The 13697-nt window shown below is 35.5% G+C and overlaps 1 long non-coding RNA gene across 1 annotated transcript in view; it reads right to left on the bottom strand.

Moving 5' to 3' along the window:
- The window catches only part of LOC137630003 (uncharacterized), a 179103-nt gene that overhangs the window by 99008 nt on the left and 66398 nt on the right, over positions 1-13697 (bottom strand). Inside the window, exon 2 of the long non-coding RNA XR_011041626.1 lies at positions 7517-7558. This is a non-coding gene — a long non-coding RNA (uncharacterized lncRNA). The remainder of the gene's footprint in view (positions 1-7516; positions 7559-13697) is intronic.

The raw sequence follows: 13697 nt of genomic DNA, 5'->3' as shown, positions 1-13697 counted from the left end.
TAAGATATATGGCTTTATGTATCGATATATAAACAAAATCATATTCAAAATATACAGACATACATACCTGCATAAATATATATATATATATATATATATATATATATATATATATATATATATATATATATATATATATATATATATATAAATATATATATATGATAAATTTTGCACATTTTTTTACGTGTTTTTTTCATATTCAAATAAGCCATATATATTTGTCTTTGTGTGATTTCGCCTGGGGCTCTGATCCCGAGGTCGTTAAGAGAATCCAGACATTAATATATCAAAAATATATATGGCTTATTTGAATATGAAAAACACGTAAAAATTTGCAAAATTTATCATTAATTGAATGCCAAGTAACAAACTACCAATTAGCTACGATGGTGAAGATGGGTTGATTTCAATTCTAAGTACAAAATACCTGAATTCGACAGGTATAAGTACAGTGGAATTGTCATTGACTTATCTTTCTTCGTGGCCAAGTGGGTTAGTCACTGTCTATATAAGCTTGCCGACCAGGGTTCGATTCCCGGCCAGAGCCAAGCTCTTGTCTTTGTGTGATTTCGCCTGGGGCTCTGATCCCGAGGTCGTTAAGAGAATCCAGACATTAATATATCATAAATATATATGGCTTATTTGAATATGAAAAACACGTAAAAATTTGCCAAAATTTATCATTAATTGAATGCCAAGTAACAAACTACCAATTAGCTACGATGGTGAAGATGGGTTGATTTCAATTTTAAGTACAAAATACCTGAATTCGACAGGTATAAGTACAGTGGAATTGTCATTGACTTTTATCTTTCTTCGTGGCCAAGTGGGTTAGTCACTGTCTATATAAGCTTGCCGACCAGGGTTCGATTACCGGCCGGAGCCAAGCTCTTGTCTTTGTGTGATTTCGCCTGGGGCTCTGATCCCGAGGTCGTTAAGAGAATTCAGACATTAATATATCAAAAATATATATGGCTTATTTGAATATATATATATATATATATATATATATATATATATATATATATATATATATATATATATATTAATATATATATATATATATATATATATATATATATATTCATTTATATATATATATATATATATATATATATATATATATATATATATATATATATATATATATATATATATAGTATGTACTGTGTATATATAAGCATCCCATGGGATAAAAAAGATATTCATACTAAATACATACATATAAACACATGTGCTATATATATGTATATATATAAACACATACATGTATACATATATATATATATATATATATATATATATATATATATATATATATATATATATGTATATATATACATTTACCGTATATTGTGTACAAATAAATATATATATACATTTATATATATATATATATAAATATAAATATATATATATGATAAATTTTGCAAGCTTATATAGACAGTGACTAACCCATTCGTTAAGAGAATCCAGACATTAATATATCAAAATATATATGGCTTATTTGAATATGAAAAACACGTAAAAATGTGCAAAATTTATCATTAATTGAATGCCAAGTAACAAACTACCAATTAGCTACGATGGTGAAGATGGGTTGATTTCAATTCTAAGTACAAAATACCTGAATTCGACAGGCATAAGTACAGTAGAATTGTCATTGACTTTTATCTTCCTTCGTGGCCGAATGGGTTAGTCACTGTCTATATAAGCTTGCCGACCAGGGTTCGATTCCCGGCCGGAGCCAAGCTCTTGTCTTTGTGAGATTTCGCCTGGGGCTCTGATCCCGAGGTCGTTAAGAGAATCCAGACATTAATATATCAAAATATATATGGCTTATTTGAATATATATATATATATATATATATATATATATATATATATATATATATATATATATATATATATATATATGTATATATATACATTTACTGTATATTGTGTACAAATAAATATATATATACATATATATATATATATATATATATATATATATATATATATATATATATATATATATATATATATATATATATAAATATAAATATATATATATATATATATATATATATATATATATATATATGCATATATATATATATATATATATATATATATATATATATATATATATATATATATATATATATATATATATATGTATATATATATATTTATATATATATATATATATATATATATATATATATAAAACAATTTCTACGAAAATTGTATTTTCCCTAACATACTTCTCACTGACTAATGAATAGTATAACGTCTAGAACGCGCACTCTTCAACCAAAGTTCCCCTCTCCCCGCCCCCCAAACAGGCCTATGCCCTCCCAACCCACCTCTCCACGTGCGCAACCCTGACTTCTCTTGTTTCCCAGTATGCCTTGAAGAGACGTATCAGACGACCCTCCCAGTCCGCCATCAATCATTCTACCGTAGTCCCAGAAAACAATGATTCCTATTGGCAGGGTCTACCATGGGGAAGGATTAGGGGGGAGGGATTAAACTATTGGTCAGGGGTAAGTTTTTCAGGAAAAATACAATTTTCTTAAAAATTGTCATTTGTTTCAACACGAATACTTCCCACTGAGAGAAAGTGCTATAATAAAGGTAAAATAAAAATTGGCTAGCCAGAGAACAATACCTATGATAGCATCTTCCTTCCTGGAATAGTCCATGGTAAGTCGAGGGGATAGGTATTGAGACCCTCTACCCATTGTCGTTCTATATGGTTTGTGTCATGTGTAGATTGCCCTTAGAACTTCTGTTGGGCGACCATGACGAGACCGATATTGAACCCCTCCTCAGACCTGTGGGGACAGTCCTTGAGGTAGCGGTCGTTAAAGCTGACCATCTCAACCATACACCTGCTCTCAGCACCTGGTCGGACTGCAATGTTCCTTTTGAAGACCAACGAAGTGCTGAAGCCCCTGGTGTCACAAGGCTTGGCAGACCTTGGGAAGGGTTCACCCTTTGCCAAGTACACTTTAGATATCTCCTGAAGCCAGAAGGAGTTTGTGTTCTTTGAGATCGCCCTCTTCACTTCCCCGTAGTCATGAACAGAATCTTGATAGCCTGGCGGAGGGTGGAGGGCAGAGGTCCTCGAGAGATATTTCCGCACAGCCCTTACTGGGCACAGCAGCAGGTCCTCCGTGTCAATTGTCTTGGGGATAACAGGGATGGAAAACCTGTTGAACCGCATGTCAGCTACCGTCGGGTTCTGTGTCTTTATCATGAAGGAAGGGGTGAACTTGAATCAACTCCTTTCACCCATGTGAGTGGGAGACATTCGTTGAGAGCCCATGGAGCTTGCCTACTCTTTTGGACAAGGCCAAGCGAGAAGGAGCACCGTCCTCAGGGTAAACTCCCTGTCCGTAATATGCCGCAGAGGCTCACATAGAGGTTTCTTCAGGACAAGGACCTTGATGGTGTACCATGTGGGTGCCTTGAGGGCCCTGGGGGGGGGGGTGCCTGCCCAAACCCATTCATCAGCATTGAGAGCCACTAGGAGGAATTAGGTTCAACCCTTTGAGGAAGAAGACCTGACACAGGGCCCCCCGGAATCCCTTCACTGCCGGAACTGATATGCCCTGAACAAGGTGTAGATGGACCAGGATGTCCACGATGTCTGGGATTGAGGCATTGAGGGGCTATATGCCCTCCATGGTGCACCATCTACTAAAAGCCGCTCACTCTGCCTAATATATGGCTCTCGAGGATTGTCTGAGGTTACCCGTAATCTGAGCGACTGTCCTTCTGGAGTAACCCTCCCTTCTTAGCAAAATGCTGAATAGTCTCCACGCGTGAAGGGACAGGTTTTGGAGGGCTTCATGGAATGCGTCCTCAAGAGCTGCTGCTGGGTATGGCATTGGAGAACAAAAGAAGGGCATCTTTGCGTTCATTCTCGTCACAAAGAGGTCCAGACAGGAAGAGCCCCAATTTCCTATCACTGTCTTTCGGATGTAGGGACCACTATGCCGCCAACACCTATCCCCTTTCTGCATTTGAGGAGGGCCCTTTGCATTGCCAGATCATCGAGCTTGTTTATTTGGAGGGCCTTATCATCCAGGGACCAGAGTCAGGCGGCCGTTTGGTACAGAAGATGACCTCCCAATCCGTCCCTGGATACTTCTGTGAAGGGAAGGATCTGCGGAGAAGGATCCAATAGTCAGACCCCTGCTAGGGTGTTCCTCGGGTGTAACCACCATGGTTGAAGTCTCACAGAGGGATGTCTAACTGCAAGGTTTTGCACTTCCTTCAGGTCCCACTAGGCCGGTTTCAGCACCAGTCTTCCTTTAGGGACAAGTTTCTCCAAGGACACCAAGTGCCCCACTAGCCTTTGCCACTCCTTCAGAGATGCCGGCTCTCCCTTAATGAGAGGCCTTGCTATTTCTTTTAACCTTATGACCCTCTCACTCATCGGGAAGACTTGGGGCTACAGATGTCCAGGGAGATACACAGGGCCAAGGAGGACCTAGCCTCCCTTGGGGATCTGATCTGGCATTCCAGATGGCGGAGTGGTGCTGCACTCGAGCCACCGAGGGCTCCAGGAGGTTTTTGAGCCTTCTGATTAGGCCGAGGACCCTTCGGAAGGACGACACTTCCTCGACACCGCATCCTATGGGTGGTCCCTCGACCCCTCCTTCAAAGCCCACTCTCCAGTATCGTTAGCCCCACTAGATGATCCCTCCCATGGTAGCAGATGATTGCCCTGGAGGTCCGCTTCCCCTGATAAAGGGGCCCTACCGCTCTTCCTCCTTTCGGCTTTGTTTCACTGCTGGGTTGGGACCCGGAGGCACAGAGCCCTAAGAAAGGCCTTGAGGATTGATGCCTCCTCTCACAGTCCTCTGGCCCCATCTCGATATGCGTGTACAAGGCAATGTTAAGCATTGGGAACTCCTTCCAAGGGGCTGGGGGAACAGATTCTACAGTTTCCCACGTGGGAAGGGATCCTTCAAAGCAGACCTAAACGGGGTCCTTGGGGTGCCCAAATAGTCCTCTTGCTCCCACGAGATTTGATCAGTACCAGTCAGCTGCTGCCCAAGGACGAAGGCCACCACTCTTATCGCGGAAGGCGATTTCTCTACCCACGGAGGACCAGAGGAGCTGGTCACAGGCAGCGGAAGAAAAGCTTCAGGCCACGCCGAGCAGCAGAATTATGGCCCAGTTGGCCAATCCCGGTAAGGGAGCTTGAGAGGGTTCTGGCTGGATAGGTCAAAGTGCCAGCAGCTTAGTGGTTTTGGCCCTGTGGTACCCACATGGAGCCGCTAGCCTGGGCGAAGCACCACCCCCTTAGAGGACCATAAAACCCTGGAGTAGCCACTCACACCTTGACATTACATCTCTCAAGGCTCCTGCAACCTCTGCTGGTGCCCGCAAGGGGAGATCAGCGCCTGGGAGCCATTGAGTGTTAGCTGGAGCCACTACCCCGTGAGCGGGTGAGAGACCGTGTACTGGCCGTTGATTTTACACTCGGTCGGCGGATAGAAAGACGGCGGCCAGGTTGGGTGGCTCTAAGCCCAGGCTGAGCAGAGGGGAACTGGCCAGGCCAAGATGAAGGTACCTGGGCAGTGGAAACTTGCGCCTCATGACGTTGCTAGCTGTAGCAGGGGTGCTTGGTAGCCACTGAATGGGAGCTGATTCCCAGATGGGAAGTAAGGTGGTGGTACAGGCTGTGTGTCTGCTGCCGGTCCACCTGGGTAGCCAGGCTGACCTGGTGCTGCTAACTGCGGCAGAAGACTATCTGCGCAAAGACCGCTGCCCTGGAGTAGGTGCCCAAACCTGACCATCATCTCCGTCCCATGGCAGTAATCCCTTTCAGCCGAAGCCGAAGGCATCACCGTCAAAATCTTGTGATAACACCACAGTCACAGTGACCAATGTGGTAACGTCCCTGACTGGTGAACACCAGACCAGGGTTCGAGTCTCGCTCAAACTCGTCACTTCCCCTGGACACTGCAACCTCACAATCCTTGTGAATGAATGTATGATTTGAAGTTTTCTGGCATCCTGACATCCCATCGTTGTGAGCCTAGGATGGGGGGTTTAGGGGGATATATATATATGCATGCCATGTACATACGAAAGATATTCACCCTCAATACATACATATAAACACATACGGACACACACACGTGTGTTTGTGTGTGTGTGTGTATATATATATATATATATATATATATATATATATATATATATATATATATATATATATATATACACACATATATATACGTATATATATATACCATAAAATATATGCATATTTATAAATAATATATATACATATATATAACACATACATATGTATATATATACCGTAAAATATATGCATATTTATATGTATATATATATATGCACACACACATACATATATATATATATATATATATATATATATATATACATATATATATATATATATATATATATATATATATATATATATGTATGTATGTATGTATATATATATACCGTATAATATATATATATATATATATATATATATATATATATATATATATATATATATATATATATATACACGTGCCAACTAGTTTACGTATCAACTTCCACATATAAATTTAACATCTGTTCCAATATAACATTTCTTAATGCCAGACTGATATATTTTGGTAAATTCTGCTCTGAAAAATAAAATGCCTAAATTTCCGACTCATCCTTGGGTAAATTATGCTTTTAAAGTAATCTTCTAATTCCTGACTATCATTTTGTGTAAATTCTTCTCTATAATAGATAAAATTTCAAAATTCTTTACTAACATTTTTCTTAAATTCTGAGGGAAAAGATTTTATTTCTAACCTTCCCAGTGAATTTTGGAAGCTTCAAAAAAAAAAAAAAAAAAAAAAAAAAAAAAAAAAAAAAAAAAAAAAAAAAAAAAAAAACTCTTTGACACTGTGGATATATCCTACTATGGAAAAAAATACAAATTCTAAAAAAAGTAATTTTACAACTACGGAAAAACATTTTTGGTAAATCCTAATTCCAAACAATAACATTTATAGCTGTGGTCTCACCGTAAAGCGATTTTAAGCTGTAAGACACTAAAGCCCAGCATTGTTTTTGTATTTTTATCTTGTCACCTCAAATCACGAAAAATAACATCAGACACGATACCTCATCAGCATAGTTCCTGTTTTTTTTTTTTTTTTTTTATTAAGAATAAAAAACGGTAAATAGAAAAAAAAAGAAAAATGTAGGGACGTAGGGTGAATCAGTATTGCCAATCAGAGAGATGTAAGAAAGGTTGGGTCGATGGTGTAAAATATGGGTAGTCTTGGTAGGGAAAATATATTCGGAAAAAAAGAAGATATAGATGGATATTTACATTAAAAAGTTAGGAAAGATTTAGAACGGGGCAAACACATGCTAGCATATAACGAGAGAGAGAGAGAGAGAGAGAGAGAGAGAGAGAGAGAGAGAGAGAGAGAGAGAGAGAGAGATTAATTATGGGATAGGAATACAAATTATGTCTTACCTTATATCCCTTCCTTTAACAGTACCAGTCTTGACGCTAATTCTGAAAAAAGGGAAGTTGCTAAAAATCTATAATTCTAAAAAATACGGCTCCTAACTTGAAGAAAAACCTAGAATAATTATACCTACTGTAATAATAATTATCATCATTGAAAAAAATAGTAATAATGATAATATTCAACTTATATTTAAAAGCTATGAACGCAAAATCGCACGGTATAATGTGTACACATGCTTAATAGTTTCCATAAGAGAATCAATAAATTGGATTATATTTTTAAAATTTGGCTCATAAGGTTTGGTGCAATTGCCGTATAAGCAATTCAGCGCTCAATATATCAAAATGAAGATGAAAATTACTGTATAGATAAAAATACAGAACAAGAAGATTCTCAGTAAAAGGAAACATCCCTTATCTAATTCCTTATTGCCATCATAATGAAAACCATTATTCATTTTCCCTGGCCACATTTGTAATTATATAAAGTCACCATGACTCTTTGTTAGGAAACTAACGATATCTAAATAATTCTAATTCTAAATTATTCAAAATAATTTTCACTTGTTCTTTTAATAAATATTGAAAACCAATGTCTCCATTGGCGTGATAATCAGAAATAAAAGTCTACAACAACATAGCACTAAATGATTACCCCTTTAAAAAGAAAAACTATAAATAGACTTTCTCGCATACGAAACAGGTTTAAAAAGAATGTGAGGCATCTCAGAGAAATTGTTATTTTGCGGAACATTTAGGAAAAGGTCTGGGAAACATACCTTAAAAATAATCACCAAACTACTACAGTTCATCTCTAATACCAAACACTGCAGAGCCAGCTGGCTATTAATAAAAGCCACTAGTCCATGCTGGTTAACACACGTGAAGGTCATAGTTTAAAAATCGTCCACAATACCTTCCAAGCAAACACATGTGAATACCTATCTTTTTATCAAGAAAACTTTACAATGTTTATGTAAAAGGTTTCTTATTTACTTGGTGTTTTAAATGGCATATTCCATACAGACCTTTTACCACATAGCAAAATTCAGTATCAATTCATACTGCTCTGAATTTTTCCCATTTTTAGTAAATGGCATGGTAATTTTTTTTAATATACTGCGTTATGAAACGTTTCTCTGCATATTATTTTAATAAGACTGGCTTACTTAGTAGATTTTTTTCTTATCTTATTAAGGAAATTATTTCAGTTAGAGCTGCATTATCTCCTATTCCTTTTTACCATATAGAAATCACTTGAAAGCCTATCTCTTTCTAAACAGTATCATGGAGTTCATCAGTCTTTATCATCATCATCATTATTATTATTATTATTATTATTATTATTATTATTATTATTATTATTATTATTATTATTATTATTTAAAAAAAATAAATAAAAAAAAATAATGGTCCAGCTCCATTGAGCAAAATAAATCCAGTTTTCGTTTAACAACAGCATGAAAGCTGGCGATTAAGAATAATTGTTCCTTTAAAAGCTATACTAGTCGGTAACGATAAATACATCCATTAAAGTAGTAATCTCGATGATTCCTACTGCTAAATATGCATATGATAGCAGCACCACCATCAGTAGTTATTGCAAAACACTTCCATAAATATTGCATTCCCACAAGTTCCTACTGTAAAACAGCAACACGAAGGTTGTAGGTCCACCTAATGAACACACAAAAAGCCATAAGCGAGCCTCAATTTACTCGCCAAAAAAAAAAAAAAGCTTGCAGAGAGACTGCCGAAAAATCAGTAAAGCATATATATATATATATATATATATATATATATATATATATATATATATATATATATATATATATATATATATATATATATATATATAGTATATATATAAATATATGTAGTATATATGTATATATATATATATATAAATATATATAGTATATATATATATATATATATATATATATATATATATATATATATATATATATATTGTATATAACAGTCGAGGTCGATTCAAGCCAGTCCTTACTGTACGTGATTACATGCATACATATATATATATATATATATATATATATATATATATATATATATATATATATATATATATATATATATATATATATATATAGTAAGAACTGGCGTGAATGATCCTCGACTGGAAACACTATGGCAATCTGGTAAATGCATCCCAATCTAGGTTATCCCTGGCTTGCATATCCCCCTCATATAGTTATGTCCTGTGATGGATATTGGTAACATGCCTGCCGGTGTTAGCGATATATGTATGAATTTCTGTTCAAATTAACTGCCAATACGGCTGCCCACTCAGGCACAATGCAATATGCAAGCGATGGATTTCTTTTGGTAGGAGAGAGAGAGAGAGAGAGAGAGAGAGAGAGAGAGAGAGAGAGAGAGAGAGAGAGAGAGAGAGAGAGAGAGTTTTTAACATGACAGCCATTCTAAATATTAATCGTGAATTTACAATGGCTGCCTATTAAAGCGAGAATTGAGTTCAAAATATGTACAATAACCCATCAAGTTATCAGAATCGGACGTACAAAATATCAAAGAGAATTGCTACATATTGTGCAGCCAACAAATCTTGTTGACACGGGAATAGTTACAGATGGTTTCAAATTTCTAGAACTTAGATATATGTCTACTGTAGGCTCTAGAGCCTTTAAATATGCAGCCCCAAAACTGTATCATAAACTCCCACTAGACATCCGAAAGACTGAAGATTTCAAGGCTTTCAAGAGGAAACTGAAGACCTTGTTCTGACAATAAACGAGCAATATATGGTGTGAAATGTTGAAGGTTTTTCAACGATCATAAAATGACTGTGTTGGTCCTGTAGAGAGTCGGGTTCCCCTGCTGTATAGGACCAGAGACGATGCTCTTAAAGTAAAGTAAGAAATGCAAACTGCAGGTAGAAGTGTAGCTTCACAAATAATAGGGAGTTAATTAAAATTCATTAAAATTGATAAAAAGTAAACACTCATTTGGTACAAATAGCAGAGGCTTGCTCTACACTTTCCACAGATAATAAGATAAAAATGAAGAGCAAAATACATAAAAATATACTGTTGAGATTAAAAAAAAAAAAATCAAACGTGAATATGTCAACATATAAAATATATCAACAGTTGAGAAATATATATGAGAAACTAAAAAATCGGGCTATCGACGTCGTGAAGTTATCTTTAACGCAAACCATCATTTCTAATGCCAAGGGATTCAATAATTATAAAACATTCTGAAAAATAAAACGTGCATAATACCATCTTTTGTGGACAAAATACTTATATATTCAGGAAGTGATATCTTTCCTGGTTATTTTCCTTACTTTTCATTCTTACAAGAAAAAGCAGTGGTGTTAATGGAATAAGAAGAATACGAGTCTGAAAACCATAACTACCAACCCGAGAATACACAACCATTTATGTTTTAATGCGATCAGAAAAATAACTAAGTGGGGAGGTACCATTCTTGCTATAAAGTCTTCAACAATGTTCCCATATCGATCCGGGGTTCGAGATAAATGAAACGGGTAATCTTGCAACACGGTGGAACAGTGTTTACGATATAAAAGTGACATCTTGTACAGTAGTGTGACGTAAACCTTGACAGGAGTATCACCTGTGATTCCAGTAGCGAATAGAACATGGTAACTGTTTTGTCATCAACAAAATTATATCTTCAAGAAAATGTGGGGAATCTTACCATGCAATATCTGCAATTAACTTTATTGTTTTAATCCTAATACAAAACTATATTAATGTTTAAAATATCACGGCAAACATTGAAAAACACTGCATGATACAAAAAATTTATCCTGCAGTAGCTCTAATAGCTTTCTTTCTTTATTGAGAGAGAGAGAGAGAGAGAGAGAGAGAGAGAGAGAGAGAGAGAGAGAGAGAGAGAGAGAGAGAGAGAGAGAGATATGCGTGGGTAATATATAATGGAACATAAGTGCTCAATACCTTGAATATCAAACATGAAAAGCAGCTGCAGGTAGAAAGCGTAATTTCACCAGATATCCTTTACTGGCAACACAGAACAGGGACAGCTAAACTTACTTTGAAATAGAGCAGATCCCAGAGGCGCTTAGTGAGCACATAAATTAGAAGAATTGCGACATATTGTTATCCAGGATACTACCATTGAAAATAAACACACATTTTGTGCATGATGAATTGTCGTGCTGTCGACCATCCACTGAATAAGATGCTCATACTTTAAAAAAAGAAACAGACCACTTGAGATGTACAACTAAAAAAAAAAAGAAAAAGAAAAAAAATCATCAATATATATAATGCCATGAAATCTTTGGAAAAAAATTTTCATACGAAGAAAACTGACAAAGTTTACACGGTGGCAGACCGATCCCACTCTGCTACAGTGAGTTTAAGCTATTTACTGGAAGGTTACTGCTGTGGTTGGGCACCACATTGAGGGATTAGTTTTGAACTGAAACGAGACACCTTTAAATTTTAAGAAAAAAGCATTGAAATTCCTCACCAAGTGGTAAAAGTACACTTTTTACAACAACCAAGATACGTTATTTGCGATTTTTCCAAAATAATGTATATATATTTTCTGAAATTACTCTCCAAATCGAGTGTTAGCGTCAACGTCTTGACCAAATCAGGTCCGGATTATAGTTAGGCGCCTTCCAAACTTTCAATCTTTCCGGCTCTGTTCCAGGAGTGAGTATTCCATTAATTTAACATGGATGCTTATGTAAAGGGGTGGTGCTGTTTGCGATTCTATCTTCCTCCAGGCCTCATCTGGTGAGCGAACTCGCCTCAGCTTTAATGTTATTGTGGTTTGGGAAATTACCTCAGAATTTGAAACCTAAAATATTCCAACGGTTAAACCACCTAAATGGAATATATGAAATATATTCATACTAGGACCTACCATACTGTAGTATACATATACATATAAAATGTATGTAAATTTAAGTTCATTATACAAACGTGCGTCTATAACATACATGTGGCCAAATAAAAGTAAGACGAAAAATTACTTTAACAGTACTTAAACACGTGAAAAGTAAAGCATTTTTCATTAAGACAGCTTAAGACATTTTCCCAGCGTTTGTTTTTTTTTCAGTTCCCCCATTTCCTTATTCAACAAAATATAATTCACACAATATAAATGCACGACTACGTGGTAATCTTTAGTGAAGTGTCTTTTTACATAAACCAAATATCTTAATCTGCATTCGGCATACCTGCTCTTCCAATAAACCCTGTTTCATATATGAGGAGATTTTGGAGATGCAGGATTTAATGCACCCTGAATAACCTACAATCATCCAAGTCTGGCGACAGCAAGTCAATCATGCAATCTAACTTCAGCATTCAACTTCTTGCTCTAATTTTGGAATCTCAAATTCAGTTCACCAGAGCTTGCCAATTTCATTCTTTTATTTTGAACAAAGTAATCATCGTAGTATTTCTTAAGAAACTGTTTAACTTGTAAAATGTATAAACTTGAATCGTTTAACCAACAATGTTTACAAAATAGGTCTGTTATCTTTTCATGCCTAAATTCAATAAATTATCTGCCTAATTTCAAAACTGCTTTAATTTTCAATGAATACTATGCACTGCTTTCAAAATACTAATAAAGCATACAAATTTACAACAACATTATTTTTACGCAGAAACATTATAATTTCTTGTGTGCTACATAAATCCATTGTACATAAATTCGCCATAAACTGTTTTAGTAACACAAGAGCTGTAACCTCGTATTTCAATATATACCTGTGTATATATATATATATATATATATATATATATATATATATATATATATATATATATATATATATATATATATATATGTATGTATGTATATATATATATATATATATATATATATATATATATATATATATATATATATATATATATATACTGCAATGTAATTGTTCAATGGCTACTTTCCTCTTGGTAAGGGCAGAAGAGACTTTAGCTATGGTAAGCAGCTCTTCTAAGAGAAGGACAATCCAAAATCAAACCATTGTTCTCTGATCTTGGGTAGTGCCAAAGCCTCTGTACCATGGTCTTCCACTGGGTTAGAGTTCTCTTGCTTGGTGGTACACTCGGGCAAACTATTCTATCTTATTTCTCTTCCTATTGTTTTGCTAAAGTTTTTATTTCTATATGGAAAATATTTAAATTAA

Source organism: Palaemon carinicauda, chromosome 38, assembly GCF_036898095.1.
Source record: "Palaemon carinicauda isolate YSFRI2023 chromosome 38, ASM3689809v2, whole genome shotgun sequence".
Taxonomy (NCBI): Eukaryota; Metazoa; Arthropoda; class Malacostraca; order Decapoda; family Palaemonidae; genus Palaemon; species Palaemon carinicauda.
This window is presented reverse-complemented; position numbering and strand designations above follow the sequence as displayed.